Below are 17,804 nucleotides of genomic sequence, written 5' to 3'. Positions count from 1 at the left end.
GTTTCGTGTAGCTGCGAGTGCAATATGTCGGAACTAAGTAACTTCGAACGTGGGCAAATTTTTGGAACTTTTTTGGAAATTTGTGGAAAGCTTCTATGGGACCAAACTGCTGAGGTCATCGGTCCCTAGGCTTACACGCTGACTTAAGCTAACTTACGCTATGGAGAAGGCACTCACCAATGCCCGAGGGAGGACTCGAATCGAACCTCCAACGGAGGCAAATTTTTGGTCCTCGAATGGTGGACACGAGCGTAACCAAGGTAACCAAAGTGTTTGGTGTTTCAAGAGGCACCGTATCGAAGATTTGTACCGCATACAGGAAAACTGGGAAAACATCTTCCGCTAAGACACAACCTACGACAAATGTGTGTCTCTAATGACGGTAACAGAGTTATTCAAGAGGATTGTGACGAAAAATAAGAGACGACAGCTTCCAAAGTCATAGAAGAACTGAATTTCACACTGTTGAACACTGTCAGCATCAAAACAACAATACGAAGGGAGCTCCATAACCGGAGAATTGCAGTGCTGTCTGGAATTCTAAAACCGCTCATCACTGACGCTAATGCCCGTAATAGGAACACGTTGTGCCGAAGTCATACAATCTGGAATCTCGAGCAATGGAAGAAAGTAATTTGGTCAGACGAGTCTTGCTTCGCCCTTTCTGCAGCTCCTGGCAGAGTTTACGTCCCAAGAGTCATATATGACGTAGGTTCGGTGACGATTTGGGCAGCCATATCATGGCATTCCATGGAGCACATTGTTACTCTGCAAATTCGCATTACTGCCAAGGATAATGTAAGAGTTTTGGCTGATCTGATCCTGATCATGGTATAGTATTTATTCCCAAATGGTAATGCTGTGTTCCATGACAACACGGCCCCTATTCACATAGCTCACATCTTGCAGAAGCCGATGTTTTTAGCACGTGGATGAATTTTTGCAAGCCTCCTGGCCACCAGCCACTATATCTCAATATCACTGGCAGTTTCCGGTCTACTTTCGAGAGAAGGGTGTAAGATTGCTATCCACCGCCAACACCGTTACCTGAATTCGCTGCTATTTTACAGAAAGAATGGTACAATATTCCTTTTGAAACTATACAGAACTTATAAGTATCTACTCCGAGACGGGTGGAAGCTGTTTTGAACGCATACGGTTTTCCTACATCGTATTTGGCTTCGAAATATGTTTTGTTTTTGATGTGTCCGTATTTTCTCTCCCATGGTATCTGTGTTTACTGTAAGTGATTTGTTATCATCAGGCCATTTATATTTCCTTTATTTGGAGTTTTAATTATTACTAAGACGAAATCATTACAATATTCACTCGAACAGTGACTTACAGCTATAGGTTGTTACCACGGCCACAGTATGGAGCTTGAGATTATGGTGCTTATGAGCGTATGGTGCTTACAGCGGATCGGTGGTGTAGAGAGCGGCTGGAAAGATGACGTGTTAGCTTGCACGCTGATCGGGAATGACTCGAATCCTCTGTACGAAGAGTATGTAATTAGAAATACTAATAAAAGCAACTCATTCTTGACGCACCAAATTCAGCTGATGCCTTTTAATCATTGGCCAAAAATGTAGCGTTATTCCTCTGCAGCAAACTCATTTTGCTGAATCAATGATGGAGAAATAATCAACTGTGACTACTTGATGCAGCACGAAACAGTACGTCGTTGTATAGAAGACATCATGAAGTGCCAAGTTAGCCAACCGGCGCTTGGACATGAACGAGGTAGGATTTTAGAGTTAACTGCCTTTTGACCGTCTTAGTTAGGCGATGGTCAACAGCACTTAGTAGGAAGACAGGGGAGCTACTGAAGAACTCTGGCCTCCCAGAAGAACTAGTCAAGAATCTACGGCCAAGAGCACCAAGGCCACCCAGGTTATATGGTCTACCCAAAGTCCATAAGGATGGGGTTCCGTTGAGACCTATTGTTAGTGCTGTTGGGTCTCCTACATATCGGTTGGCAAAATACTTAACCAAATTATTAGCACCTATAGTCGGCCACTGCAGCCATCATATTACTAACTCACAAATGTTTGTTGACATTATAAAGCAGATGAGGATAGGTCCGAATGACATCATGATCAGCCTAGATGTGGTCTCTTTGTTTACAAAGGTTCCAGTGGAAGATACGTTAAAAATGTTGGCTGCTCATTTCTCTCCTGAAATACTAAAGTTATTTCGACACACTTTGACGACCACCTATTTTTTGTATGGTGGAAAATATTATGAAATGATTGACGGAACAGCTATGGGTTCGCCGCTGTCACCAGCCATAGCTAACTTCTTCATGGAGGATTTCGAAGAACGAGCGTTGAACAGTGCTCCCTTACGTCCATCCTGCTTCTTCAGGTATGTCGACGATACATTTTTAATCTGGCCACATGGCAATGAGGCACTGCAGCAGTTTGTTGAACATTTGAATGGTATACATCAGAACATAAGATTTACAGTGGAGGTGGAGAAGGATGGAAAGTTACCCTTCTTAGATGTACTGGTGGAGCGAAAATCAGATGGACGTCTCGGACATTCTGTGCACAGAAAACCGACGCATACAGATTTATATCTAAACGCGCGTAGTTTTCACCACCCAGCTCAGAAGAGAGCTATGCTGAACACCTTGGTACACAGAGCAAGGACTATTTCGGACAAGGATCATCTCGGCTCCGAGATTAACCATCTGACGACGGTATTCATAAAAAATGGTTATTCTGATCGTGATATCAGATCTACTCTGGCGAAGAAACTAAGAAAGGACGTTGTTCGAACAGATCAAGAGGACCAACACATCGCGCGGCTACCATTCTGCGGTGCAACGACCAGCAAGATCGGCAGAGTCCTAAGCCGGCAAGGAATCAGACCAGTTTTCCGGCCACCCAGGAAGATTAAGGAAATGCTGCGACCCGTGAAAGATAATCTTGGCCTGAGAGTACCGGGAATTTACAGCATTCCTTGCGAGTGTGGCAAAAGTTATGTGGGCCAGTCTATAAGAACTGCCGCCGATCGCAGTGTGGAACATCAGCGTCACCTGAAATACAGGTATCTAGAAAAATCAGCGGTGGCTGAGCACAGTTTGTTAAATAAACATAAGATTTTATTCGATGAAACAAGACTACTTGCTAACGCTTCAAACTATTGGGACTCTGTCATCAGGGAAGCAGTTGAAATTAGACTCTGTGAAAATAATTTCAACAGAGATTCCGGTTATGCACTCAGCAATGCATGGAAGCGCGCAATTGATATAGAAAGAGCGCAGAGGGAGACTTCTTACATTCCTCGCAGTTGTCCGCCTGTTGCGATGGATGGCGCTGCAAGCAACGCTGGATAAAGCGCGCAAACAAAATCTATGGATATAGAGGCCGCCACCTCAGTACGCATCGGTTTCACCGTGACGTCATCCAGCCAATGAGAAGCCATCCACTGCTTATAAAAGCGGAAGCCTCACCGGTCCACGACAGTCAGTTTTACCCCTGATGAAGATGACGGAGGTAGTCATCGAAAGCTTGGATTTTATCCAAATTTGACGCGGCAAGTAAACCGAGAACTTTTTATGCAAGGACTCCGTCGCGAAAGACTTCGTAGTCAACAGCAGGTACAAATTTAAAAAAAAATGCGTAACGCTGTACTGCCTGTCATAATATTACTTTTTATTTTGCTATCGGTTTCGGTTCTGCACCATCATCAACGGCAGCTGCACAACATACAAAAGTAGACAATGTGACAACGCCAAGCGAAAGATGAACAAACAGGATAAAACGTTAAACCGACCAGAATTCTCACGAATATTATCACAAATACATCGCATGTTTTAACATAACTTACTACATAAAAACATAGCTAGCAAGAAAAATCATAACCTGTGACAAGATCATAATATGATGGCACATTGGCACAGGGACAAAATGCAATGTACAGCAATACAAGTCAAAGAAATTTAGTCAAAGATGACAGTCCTGACCGAAACCAAAGGAGTTGCAATTAAATACATCTATGATCATCAGAGTACAAAACTTAGGTATTAACAGCTGTACACTTGATTGATATTACAAAACAAAACACCAATATAATAAAATATAAAGTAACATATAAGCCGGATTGAAAAAATGTAAGAATATTTTATCTTTTACAATCAAGTTAAAGAATGTAAGCAAGTAAAATACAAGCTACAGAGCAATCCATGAAATTAAAATCAGTTAAGCCATGTCTGACGAAAATACACATTAAATTAAATTAATACGTACGAAATATAAGTTTTAAAAGTGACGGAAAATACAAAAGGAAAGTAGAATATGTAGATGCAAAACATCTAAAATTTTGTGCATACTCTACAATCTAACCAAAAATTTTCACGAAGGATCATGGTATACATCTTAAAAGTCGCACATTAAAGCAAATTAGATTTAACGGACATTCCTGTCCAAGTAGCACCTCCGCATTAAGGGTATGATTATGTTCTTTCTAGAAGAAACAGAGATTTTGCAAATAGGATTATTCATATAGAAAATGTTCTCAATGAGAAGGTGCAACTGAAAAAACAAAAGTTGCTTCCACAATTTATCTGAGAGTTCTAAATATATGAGTGCATCTTCTTATACTACAACTCTCCTGTTATACTCCCCATATATTATTTCATCGGTACTCCCCATCCCCCTTGCCCTTACCCATTTTTTCGCTTTTTAGCTTATAGGTCTTTTTTCGTATAAATGTTTTACTTTGACTTATTATCATCCTTGAGGGCTACACCTATTGAATGATATTTTTAATTCTTACTTTTATTAATTTTGATGATACCTAATATACGTAATTCACATATTCTGTGTCATTTTTTACTTTTCTATTATACAGGGTGAGTTAATAACTATTGCCACCTAGAATAACACGGAAATTATGGTAGTAGCTGAAAGGTTTGTGGGAAAAATGTTGCATGGGACAACGGGAGCCACAATATGACGTTGGTTTTTTGTTGTTAGGTGGGGTCGTGTCGGAGATACGAAGGTCCAATTGGATTTTTTTAAATGAGATGCTATAGTTTGGTACTTATTTTCTGATAGCAATCATCGAGACGAATCCAATGATGTGCAACAGTAAGGTCTTTGAAGGTCAACGAAGTTCAAAAACGTCGCATGGACGTCCATTTACAGAAGGTGTTCGAAGAGATGACCATTGATATCAGCGAAGTGGTGCAATCTTCTAAACACGGAGTGAGTGGTATCCCTTATCACTTCGGTTATTATCGAAACACTTGCTCTGGCAAATTCTCTCTCGTATATCGTGGAAATACCAAATATTCACCGAATAAGTGCATTCATCTAACGTGCCATTGGCATGTAAACACCATTCGACGGTTTCGCAATACAATACTAATAGGAACGGTAAGACTAGTATCGTCGACTCAAGCGAATGTGAATGATGTATTCCTTCGACGAAAAAGCCGATATGTTTCTCAATTACGGAGAAAGCCAACGAAATGTAGTGAGAGCTAGAGACTTATACGCTTAGATATTCTCAACGTACTCGCCCTACAAGTCGTATATTTAAATATCTGTATGATAAATCGAGAACAACTAAATTTTTAACGCATCGGAAACATATCCTGCAAAGTAAAGTTACTAACAAGGAAACGGAAATTGGTACTCTTTCCACTGTGGTTCGAGATTCTTACGTTAGTTCGCGTCAAATCGCAACTGAATCTGACATGAGCAGGAGTAGTGTTGTTCGTGTTCTGCATCGCCATAAATTTCATCCTTACCAGATCAGTCTCCACCAAGAATTAACTGGTACGGATTGTATTCGTCGCATTGAATTCTGCCGATGGGCTGAACTTCAAATTCAAAGGGATGACACACTTACTAATTTGATTTTATTTCATGACTAGACTACAGTCACGAACCACGCAAATGTTAATTTGTATTAACTGCATTACTGGGCGACTGAAAATCCATGTTGGCTGCAGCAAGTTGCGCACCAAAAACCGTGGTCTGTGAATGTTTGGTGTGGGATTCTGGAGGACAGATTTATAAGCCCCATTTTCATCGAGGGACATCTTAATGAAAAAGAAGTACACTACATTCCTTCAAGAAACATTAGGTTTGTTATTGGAAGAAATACCTTTAGGAACAAGGAACAGAATGTGGTATGAACACGATGGGCGTCAGGCACATTACTCGCTGATGGCTAGAAGTGGATTGCAGAGACAATTCTCAAATCGTTGGGTTGGAAGCGGAGGAGATGTGTCGTGGCCGGCTCGTTCGCCAGACTTGACCACGCTGGATTTTTTCTTGTGAGGTTTTGTAAAAGACATTGTTTATAAAGACTTTCCAACTATACCTGAAGATAAGCGAGAGAGAATTGCCAGAGCATATGTTTCGATAAGTGCCGACATCATAAGGAATACCACTTAATTCATGATAAAAATATTGTAACGCTGCATTGATACCAATGACCATGACTTCGAACACCTTCTGTAAATGGGCGTTCATGAACTTCGTAGACCTTCAAAGATCTTACTGGTACACATCATTAGAGTCATCTCGATAGCCGCTGTCAGAGAATGATTACCAAACTATAGCATCCCACTTAAAAAACGAAGTTGACCTCCATATCTCTGAAGCGACCCCACCTAGCAACAAAAAACCAACGTCATATTATGACCCCAGTTGTCCCATGCAACTTTTGTCCCACAAATTTTTCGGGTCCTATCATACCTTTGGAGTTATTCTTGGTGGCAATTGTTAGTGACTCACCCTGTATTTTTCATCATTGCAAACCCAAAATTTTAGTCGTTTAATCCACCACCTTTGATGCACAGGTATTGGTTTTTTTCTTTTAAGCCTTCACCCTCCTTCTTCACCATCCCCATCCCAGTATCATGTACGTTAGACCGGCTATAATTATTATGCTATCTGTTTTTAACATTTCTGGAAATACTGTAGTTTCGTAAGGGCAATGTCCCTCAGTTATGTACTTTTGTAACATATTATGATAATATTTTTTTTTTTACTTTAAGACTTGGTAAATTTTATTATACATTCAGTTCCTTTCCCTTAATCCCTCCCTATAAACATTCCAACAGCCGAACTATATTTCATTATTTTCACAGCATGTTTAACATCAGGGTTACAAGTTTCCTCTTATTTTTTCCCATTGTATCCCACCTTTTGCCAATTAAAAAAAGAATATTGTCTTATGATATGATTATTTCTCTGTATTTTCATTCTACAATCGAGTATTGTTCTCACTTTGTTAATTTTCTCCTGTATGCTGTTTTTTTTTGTGCTTATGACACTGTAGTTATATTTATGAAATATGTTTAAGCAACGTGTTACAGTGAAGATTCTTACCATATCTCTTTATTATTTTTTGTCTGTATGATAAACAGAATTTTAATTTAATTTGTGATTGTGTAGACATTCGGATGACATATTTTTCTAACGAATGTGTAACAGTTTAGAAATATACCATTGTTCTACATGTTTTTGGTTGGTTTGTGGCTTACGCTAAAATGTTAGATGTTTTGCACCTACATATTCAACTTTAACTTTTATAGTCCTGTCTTCCACAATTGCGTGTAATATTACTGTATATTAATAATTTTTACTTATGGACCGTCTGACTTCCACATCCAGAAAGCCATAGCAGAAAACAAACATGTGATAAATGAACAAACACACATTAGCACAGGCTCCCTACTACACTTAGTAAAGGAAATGATAACATAAAACAAAAAAAACATTTAACATTTTTAGAAAACCAACAGCCACAGACACAATAATACATTCCACATCCAACCACCCCCACAGCCAGAAACTTGCAGCACTAAGACACATGTTACATAGATTAAACAGAATCCCACTCAGCAAGAGAAACTATGAACAAAAAGAAATGAGTACAATCATACAAATAGCTAGGAACAACAGGTATGACACACATGTGGTACACAAGCCCAATCAAAAAATAAAAACACAAATAAAAAACAAACACAACAGTTCCACAATACAAAAGAACTCACAAGCTGGAAACTTACAAACACACTCAACAAACACACACAATGACAACACCACACAGAAAAGAACCAGATGGTACACCATGACCTACACACATAAACTAACACACACAGTTGCAAACATTCTAAAGAGACAGGGATTCAAAATAGCATATAAGCCTGGGCAAACCCTTCAATCACACCTAAGCCAGCCAGCTACCAAGAGAGACAAATTCCAACAATCAGGAATATATAAACTTGAATGTCAAAGTTGTGATGCAGTATACATAGGCATGCCATGCAGGAATTTTCAAACAAGGTACAAAGAACATATCAGATGTTGGAAGTATGAAACAAACCATTCCACATTTGCAGAGCATTTAAAACACTACAACCATGATCCTACAAACATGGGACAAGAAATGAAAATAATGAGAATAAGCAACCATGACAAACATCTTATACAAATGCAAGAAAACTTCCACATCCAGAAAGCCATAGCAGAAACCAAACATGTGATAAATGAACAAACACACATCAGCATAGGCTCCCTTATATATATACGAACAGACCACAGATACTTCAATTGTTACACTCATAAGTTTGGTAATAACATTCGATCTTTGGCAAAAACATTTGACAGTCGGTAACAGAAACCAAAACATTGCTTTACAACAAGCGTTAAGTGCATAGTGTTGTGGAATGGGGAAAAAAACCGCAATTGGCGTTCATAAGAAGAAGAACAACACCAAAAATGCAACAGGAGCGTAATATGTAGGAAATTATCCACGCAACCTGTAAGTACAGTTCAAAATATTACTACTTAATAGGAAATACCAACCACCAGAACTGTTTATAACCTATAGGCACAATGACAAAAATGTAAATAAAATAACTAACATATGTACATATTCCAGGCCACTGATGATGCCTTGCAGAAAATAAAGGCGAAACGCGTATGGCACTAAAATTGTGTTTTATTCAGTTGCTGTCAGATGGTCCATAAGTAAAAATTATTAATATACCGTAATATTCAACTTTCCTTTCGTACTTTCTGTCACTCCTAAAAATTGTATTTCCTTCGCATTAATTTAATGTGTGTTTTTGTCACATGTGGCTTAACTGATTTTCATTTCTTGGAGTGATCTGTAGCTAGTATTTTACATGGTTACATTTTTTGACTTGATTGTAAAAAATTGTATATTCTTACATTCATCAAGCCTCTTTATCCGTTAGTTCAAGTCTTTCTTAATTAGTGTTTTTGTGTAATATCAATCAAGTGTGCAACTTTTAATACTTTAGTTTCGTAATTGAGTGTCAAAGAAGAATTTAATGGCAACTTCTTTGGTTTCGGTCAAGATTGTCATCTTTGACTGAAGTTCTTTGACTTGTATTGCTCTACATTACCTGTATCCTTGTGTCAATGTGCCATAATATTTTTATCTTGTTACAATTTACGACTTTTCTTGGCACTTACGTTTTTCTGTGGTAACTTAAATTTGTTCTTATTTCGTTTGTCCGATTTTGCATGTTGTACACCTGCCGTTGATGATCGTCCGGAACAGAATCCAGTACAAAATAAAAAAAAAATAGCAAAGCACATTGACTATGTGTCAGCTTCCAACTGACAATGTCAGAGGCCAAGTACGAGATTTTGGTTGCAAACGTTAGTGCAGACTGTTGCTGTCACCTTTAGTTGATGAGTTATCTTTTTGATGGACTGACTTTTTGATCATTTTCCTGCCATATTTAATGGAATGTTTCCCTGCACCATGATCATCATCAGAAATCAGTAATTACACAGTTGGCCAAGCCAACGTTACCTCTATTCTCTGAAAGATTATCTTTCATTCATTTAATATTTTACTGCTTTATTTCTTGATGTCGTTGCAACACTCTTTGTTGGCGATTTGTTAGCGGATTTACTGTCCACAATATGTCTGAAAACTTCACATCATAGAACGTGATCCATATTTAAAAATAAATAAATAAATAAATACGCTACACAACATTAAGTGTGGCGCTCTTGAACACACATCCGCATGGCAGTCGCGAGATCCTAATCAGTGTGAGCAGTAATATAGCCCGCTTGGTTAGCCTTGAGGTCTAACGCACGGCTTTCCAGGCGGGAAGGAGCGCCTGGTCCCCGACACGAATCGACCCGGCGGACTTGCGTCGACGTCTGGTGTGCCGGGCAGTCTGTGGATGGCTTTTTAGGAGGTTTTCCATCCGCCTCGGCGAATGCGGGCTGGTTTCCCTTAATCCGCCTCAGCTACACTATGTCAGCAGTTGCTGCGCAAACAAGTTCTCCACGTACTCGTGCACCATAATTACTCTGCCACACAAACATAGGGGTTACTCTCGTCTGGTGTGAGACGTTCCCTAGGGGGATCCACGGGGGGCCGAACTGCATAATAACCCTGAAAGAGTGGTTCGGTGTGGGGCGGCGGAGGGGTGAAGTGGGCCGCGGTAGTCGTCGTGGGGTTGCGGACCACTGCAGTTGCGGCGGGGGACGGAGCCTCTCTGTCGTTTCTAGGTCCCCGATTAACATACAGTACAATACAATGCAATATCTTATAACTATGAACCACACTCTCAATAGGCCATGATCCTGCTGCTGCCGAATTTCAGCACGAGCTGGAAGACGTTTCCCCTTCTTATACGATGTACAATACGATTTCATCACAAATAATCAGTATGCGCATGAAATTTCCAAAGGAGAATCCCGCGGTGTGATATTTCCTTATGCAAGGTGTAACGGGTATAATTGCGGATATTTCTGTTGGTGAGTGAAGACAATATACTGATCAGTTACATCAGTATTAACTTAATTTTCAGACTATTAATTATAGCTATTAGGAGTAGTATGATTACAGATTGGTTAATACTTCCAAGTAGGTACCACAAGAGCAAGCCATTAATGCTTAATTTCACCTGGGCAGCATGTCACGTGTTGAAGTGTGAACACAGGGACGCAACGCAGTTAGTCTGTAGTCAACTTAGTAGTGTTGTTTCGACCATACAGAAAACATGCGATCGTGAAGTTTGTGACGTGTTCGTGGGAAGGCTGTTCGATGCACAGAAAGACCAACCAGTACACCGGGGTGTGTGTACATATTAATGTATCACATGTAAGTATATCTTCTCTTATACCCATTACACACTGTATGTACAGTGTCATCCCTATCTACTATTTTACACGGTTACACTGAAATGCTAATCACTTGCAGATTGAAGAATGTACTAGACATCAGGGAAATTTAACGTTTGTTGTGTTGTGTCCTGCACACTCGTGTAACATAGGCCACCTAGCATCCTGTTTTCTCGGATCGCTAGACAATTTTTTTTTTCTTTATTGAATTTCAATTCCCCCCGAAGGGGGCGGGCTGGCATCAGCTTAGTATTCCGCTCTTAAGCCTACAGACTTTGTCAGAAAGATGAAGAGAATAAATAATAAAAACAGGCGATAAGATCGGAGACTTGAAGAGTAACATGGCGAAAAGAAATCGTGGAACTTGGGAAAATCTTAGATTTTTTTTTGTCTTTATTGAAACAAAAATTCAAGCAAATTGTTTTAAAGGAGTTTATTACAGTCAGTTAAATTGAGAATACTTAACTTTGCGTTTTCACAAAAGAGCTCTCGCAAGCAAATGGCGACATGCAAATAATCAATGTCCTTCGGTAATATACATTTTCAATGGAAGCTACACAAAACTGTCCATAAGTCACTGCAGTCGCGTTTGTAAGACGGCTCTTCTTCCACTCAGGCCGCGGCTAGGCGGCGCGTTGCTTTTATTCTCTTGGTACAGATGTCGCTCCAGTCATGGTGTCTTTGTAGTCGGCGTACTATTGGCTGACGTCGTCTCACAGCTCTCTCTGCTGCAACGTTCCAGGGGCCCTACTCTGTATCGTTCATAGCGAACGGTGTAGTAGGTTACTCTCGGTAGTGACGCTATTTTCGGTTCTTTATCCAAATAGCCTATTCAGTAAGCTTCTGAGACATGCGATACGAAAGGACACGGGTTGGCGCACGGGTGGGTGCATTTTTTTTTCCCCTCTTCATATAGGCAACACGTTCTGAGACATTGTTATTCGTGTAAGTTAAGATTTTTCTGCAATATTAGTTATTACTTACATGTAAGAGCGCACTTCCTCAGTAATTATTTCGTTTTTTCCGTGTGTTTTAAAAACGAAATATGAAATTGCTGGAGATGAAATTGCTGTGAGTGAAACAACCGACAGTGACCTTTATATTTTTTCTTGTCAGAAATAACTCACTTTTTCAGAATATGTAGCGATTTACGAGTATGCAGTTAGACAGAAATCTAAGAGCACAACTTAAATTACCGGGAATGTCAGCAGTCATCTTCATAATTTTGCTAGTCAAAAGTATTTATCTGCGATCGAATCCTAAACAACAGTAGACAGAGATGAAAGATTTCTGCCATAAAATTTTTAGACTGTAGCACCATATGCGAAACTTTTTCACTCATGAGATGCCTGTTATAAACTTCGACGAAATGCAGGACTTTCGAAAATGAGTTTTTTCAGTTTAGTTTTTAAGACCCAAATCGTTGACGTATCATATAGGGAAGTGCACTACTTAATCATTTGGATCTCTAGGAGCAAGTTATAACCACATTCTGTTTATCTTCTTATTCTTTGAAACTCTTAGAATAAATTTTTGGGGTGTTTTTGTAGACGTATTAGTACAATGTGGTACTACACACCATTCCTAACTCATTTCCCGAAACATAAAATCCAAAACACGATGTCAGTGTGAATGAGAATAAGATGACACAATGTGGTATTTACGACAATCTGTAGAATACAGTCAAATACGCTATCGTTATTATGCATGCGTGGAAACATGCGGTCAGGGAAACTAAAAATTTCTATGCATTTCAGATGAGAAACATAGAAATGGATATTCTGCGCCAGATTCTGTTAAGGAGGAGGCAAGAGCGATGAAGGTGGGCACGTCAGCTCGATGGAATGCGGCGTCATGCGTTATGGCAACGTAAACGCAATTTTCGGTATCTGGAAGAATAGCTCGCCTGTGTCGCCTGCCAGCCGCTTTGTGTACGTGGCGCTTTGCGCGCTGAGTGCGCATGCGCGGATCTGCGGCCGCTTGCTTTTGATTGGCTTGCACGATGCGAAGCGACAACAGCGCTTCGGTTCTCTGGACCCGAACGGTATCACATCCGAAATGCATACCGAATAATGCAGGGGCTCTAATTCGAGTACTAGACCATTCGGTGCTCTTGAGTTCCGAAACGATTGGCAAAATGACGGAAAGATGCAGAATAGATACCCAGGCAGTAGTGCCGGCTCTCGTCGTTATGCCAGAGCATGTTGCATGGCGTATTCTTGGTACGCCAACTTTAATGGACAGTAGAGTATTAAAAACCTAAAGAATGATAAAAATCAAATCAAAAACTAAACTCCATAACACACGTTGGTATGTGCCAGCAAAGACACGCAATCTTTCGACAAAGGCGCTACAGAGCTGCTACAAACATGAATGAAGTCAAAATTAATGTAAGGAGGGCGATGCGTGAAACGTTCACCGAATCCGGAAGGAAAATCCTATCTATCGACTCGTCCCTTTTCTAGGATCAGCATACTGTAGGTCTCTGGAGGAGCGAAACATCAGCACTGACTGAAAAAAGAAAGAAGGCTTATTACCGTTTCCTAAAATAGTCGTCGGATGGACGCACAAATTAATAGGCCTATATCTCTGACGTCGATATTTTGCAAAAGTTTGGAACATCGTTTATGCTCGGGTATATGACATTTCTGGAGGCTAGAAGTCTCCTCTGTAGTAATCAGTATGTGTTCCGAAATCAATGCTCGTGTGAAACCCAGCTCTGTTGCTCCACGTGACCCAGAAAGCAGTAGATACAGGCATCCAAGTAGAAGAAGCGTCCCTTGTCTCCTAGAAGGTGTTCGGGAAAGTTACACACCGCCGCCTCCCGAGAAGAGCAGCACATTTCGTTGCATGTTCGTGTAGCAAGCGTGAAAGCGTCAAGTAGATGCTCAGCTCATGCGTTGGCAGGCGCTGTAGGAGGGACGTTTTGCATTACGATGTGGGTTACTGTTAAAATTCCGAGAGCGTACGGTACGTTCCTAGAAGTGCCACCCAATACATTGCTTCCTCCTGCCTACATTGCACGGAAAGTCCATGAGGATAAGATTAGAGAGATCCAAGCCACATAGAGACTTACCAACAATCTTTCATCCCGCGAGCCATTTGCGATAGGAACAGGAAAATAGGGAAGTGGCACTGGTACGCAAAGTACCCTCCAACGCACACCGCCATTCACGACTGCAGGAGCCTACTCCTAGTGTTGATACCTATTCTAAGCAATGACTTATTGTACACTTTTACACTCAACTATGTAACCGAAGATAGAATGAATGACTTTTTGGGCTTAATGCTTCAAAGTTTTATTAGTTTTAAAGGTTCCGCAGCCATCCTCATCCCTTTAAATACCTGCATCCGTCGTAAAATAGCACTTGCTCTCTCGTTACTACATATATACAGGGCAATTCAGCTAAGCTGTTGACCACAGCCGCGCGGGGTAGCCGCGCGATCTGACGCGCCTTGCCGCGGTTCGCGCGGCATCCCCCGTCAGAGGTTCGAGTCCTTCCTCGTGCATGGCTGAGTGTGTTGTTGTTAGTATAAGTTAGTTTAAGTTAGATTAACAACTGTGTAAGTCTAGGGACCGACGACCTCAGCAGTTTGGTCCCACAGGAACTTACCACTAATTTCCAAAAATTGTTGACCTCAAATTTTTCCGGGCCATTTTAACACACTGTAATTTCGATTTCACTCAGATGAATTATTACAAAGTGCCCACTAAACGGAGTACAGTCTCTTTTCATATCTGTGTTAATTACAGAGATATTGGCATCAACTTTACTTTTTCAAAAGGAACCAAATATTTTCTGCTACTAGTGTAGTAGTTGTAAGAAAGACGAATTTAAAGGCGTTTCACTCTTCAAAATCCGATTAATTGTTCAAGGCGACTTACAGTATTTAGAGACTAGAATTTAATTGATTTTAACATGTAATTGATTACAGTCTGATGCCTCACTTCATGATTTCACCCCAAAATAAGGAACTTTGTCTTCGGAAAAGGAGAAAACCATGTTGCTATGTTCAGAGGTTAGATTTTGTATATGATGAGTTTATACTGGCGCTCAGCGCGTTGTTCTGGGACAAATTAACACTGAGATCTTAAATATAAATTTTTATGTTATGATTAATCAAAATATTAGGGCTTGTAGCATATATGCTACACCAGGACTGAAATACGATTTTTATACTAGTGAACGTTTGTTTTCACCGATTTCCTTAATGGATTTTATTTACAAACTGATAAGCAATAACATTAAATATATTTCAGTAAGCACCTCAAACTGTTATTTCATTATTGTATCCGAAGAAAAAATAAGACAATTTTTCGTAGGAGAGAACTTTATAAAGCAAGTTACACGTTATCACGGCAAGCCAAGTAACTATTTCGCAGTGCTAGACTACACTTCAAAATGGCGCTGATAAATTACAGTATTTTTCAACATAGTGATCCAGTCTCTACCATGGTAGACGGTCGACGGTAGGAATCCACTCCTTGGTCATTGTGTCATTCGAGAACCGCTGAGCAAAGACATTCAGTGCTTGAAAATCTACTATTACTGCCAACCAGTTCCCAGATTGCCTGGCTATTACGGTCTGTGCCTTATGATACCGATGTCGATGGCCGTACCTCCCCATCAGCGTCACCCTCGTCTGTGGAGCCATGTTTAAATTGTTGTTACTGTTGTGTCTAGACAAGACAGCCTAGACACAATGAGAGGAAGCCGAAAGGCACGCGCTTAAACTCACGCAGGCTGGCGTGAGGTCTGAAACAGGATACGTAATGAATGCTATAAAGAAAAGTACGTAGCTTCTGGAATACTTAACTTTAATCCACATTTGTAGAACATCGCTCTTGATGATACATTAATAGAATCTCAATATGTATACTGGTAATGGCGCCTTGCTAGGTCGTAGCAAATGTAGCTGAAGGCTATGCTAACTATCGTCTCGGCAAATGAGAGCGTAATTCTCAGTGAACCATGGCTAGCAACGTCGGCTGTTCAACTGGGGGGAGTGCTAGTACGTCTCACTAGACCTGCCGTGTGGCGGCGTTCGGTCTGCCATCACTGACAGTGGCGACACGCGTGTCCGTCGTATACCAGCGGACCGCGGCCGATTTAAAAGCTACCACCTAGCAAGTGTGGTGTCTGGCGGTGACACCACAGTTACCATGTCACTACGTCTGGAAGTGACATTTTATTTTATCCAGATACTCCCAGAATTTTACGGCAAATGTTCGCAATTTACACATTTTGCCGACAACTTACACTCCTGGAAATGGAAAAAAGAACACATTGACACCGGTGTGTCAGACCCACCATACTTGCTCCGGACACTGCGAGAGGGCTGTACAAGCAATGATCACACGCACGGCACAGCGGACACACCAGGAACCGCGGTGTTGGCCGTCGAATGGCGCTAGCTGCGCAGCATTTGTGCACCGCCGCCGTCAGTGTCAGCCAGTTTGCCGTGGCATACGGAGCTCCATCGCAGTCTTTAACACTGGTAGCATGCCGCGACAGCGTGGACGTGAACCGTACGTGCAGTTGACGGACTTTGAGCGAGGGCGTATAGTGGGCATGCGGGAGGCCGGGTGGACGTACCGCCGAATTGCTCAACACGTGTGGCGTGAGGTCTCCACAGTACATCGATGTTGTCGCCAGTGGTCGGCGGAAGGTGAACGTGCCCGTCGACCTGGGACCGGACCGCAGCGACGCACGGATGCACGCCAAGACCGTAGGATCCTACGCAGTGCCGTAGGGGACCGCACCGCCACTTCCCAGCAAATTAGGGACACTGTTGCTCCTGGGGTATCGGCGAGGACCATTCGCAACCGTCTCCATGAAGCTGGGCTACGGTCCCGCACACCGTTAGGCCGTCTTCCGCTCACGCCCCAACATCGTGCAGCCCGCCTCCAGTGGTGTCGCGACAGGCGTGAATGGAGGGACGAATGGAGACGTGTCGTCTTCAGCGATGAGAGTCGCTTCTGCCTTGGTGCCAATGATGGTCGTATGCGTGTTTGGCGCCGTGCAGGTGAGCGCCACAATCAGGACTGCATACGACCGAGGCACACAGGGCCAACACCCGGCATCATGGTGTGGGGAGCGATCTCCTACACTGGCCATACATCACTGGTGATCGTCGAGGGGACACTGAATAGTGCACGGTACATCCAAACCGTCATCGAACCCATCGTTCTACCATTCCTAGACCGGCAAGGGAACTTGCTGTTCCAACAGGACAATGCACGTCCGCATGTATCCCGTGCCACCCAACGTGCTCTAGAAGGTGTAAGTCAACTACCCTGGCCAGCAAGATCTCCGGATCTGTCCCCCATTGAGCTTGTTCGGGACTGGATGAAGTGTCGTCTCACGCGGTCTGCACGTCCAGCACGAACGCTGGTCCAACTGAGGCGCCAGGTGGAAATGGCATGGCAAGCCGTTCCACAGGACTACATCCAGCATCTCTACGATCGTCTCCATGGGAGAATAGCAGCCTGCATTGCTGCGAAAGGTGGATATACACTGTACTAGTGCCGACATTGTGCATGCTCTGTTGCCTGTGTCTATGTGCCTGTGGTTCTGTCAGTGTGATCATGTGATGTATCTGACCCCAGGAATGTGTCAATAAAGTTTCCCCTTCCTGGGACAATGAATTCACGGT

This window comes from Schistocerca cancellata, chromosome 6, assembly GCF_023864275.1.
Source record: "Schistocerca cancellata isolate TAMUIC-IGC-003103 chromosome 6, iqSchCanc2.1, whole genome shotgun sequence".
Classification (NCBI taxonomy): Eukaryota; Metazoa; Arthropoda; class Insecta; order Orthoptera; family Acrididae; genus Schistocerca; species Schistocerca cancellata.
This window is presented reverse-complemented; position numbering follows the sequence as displayed.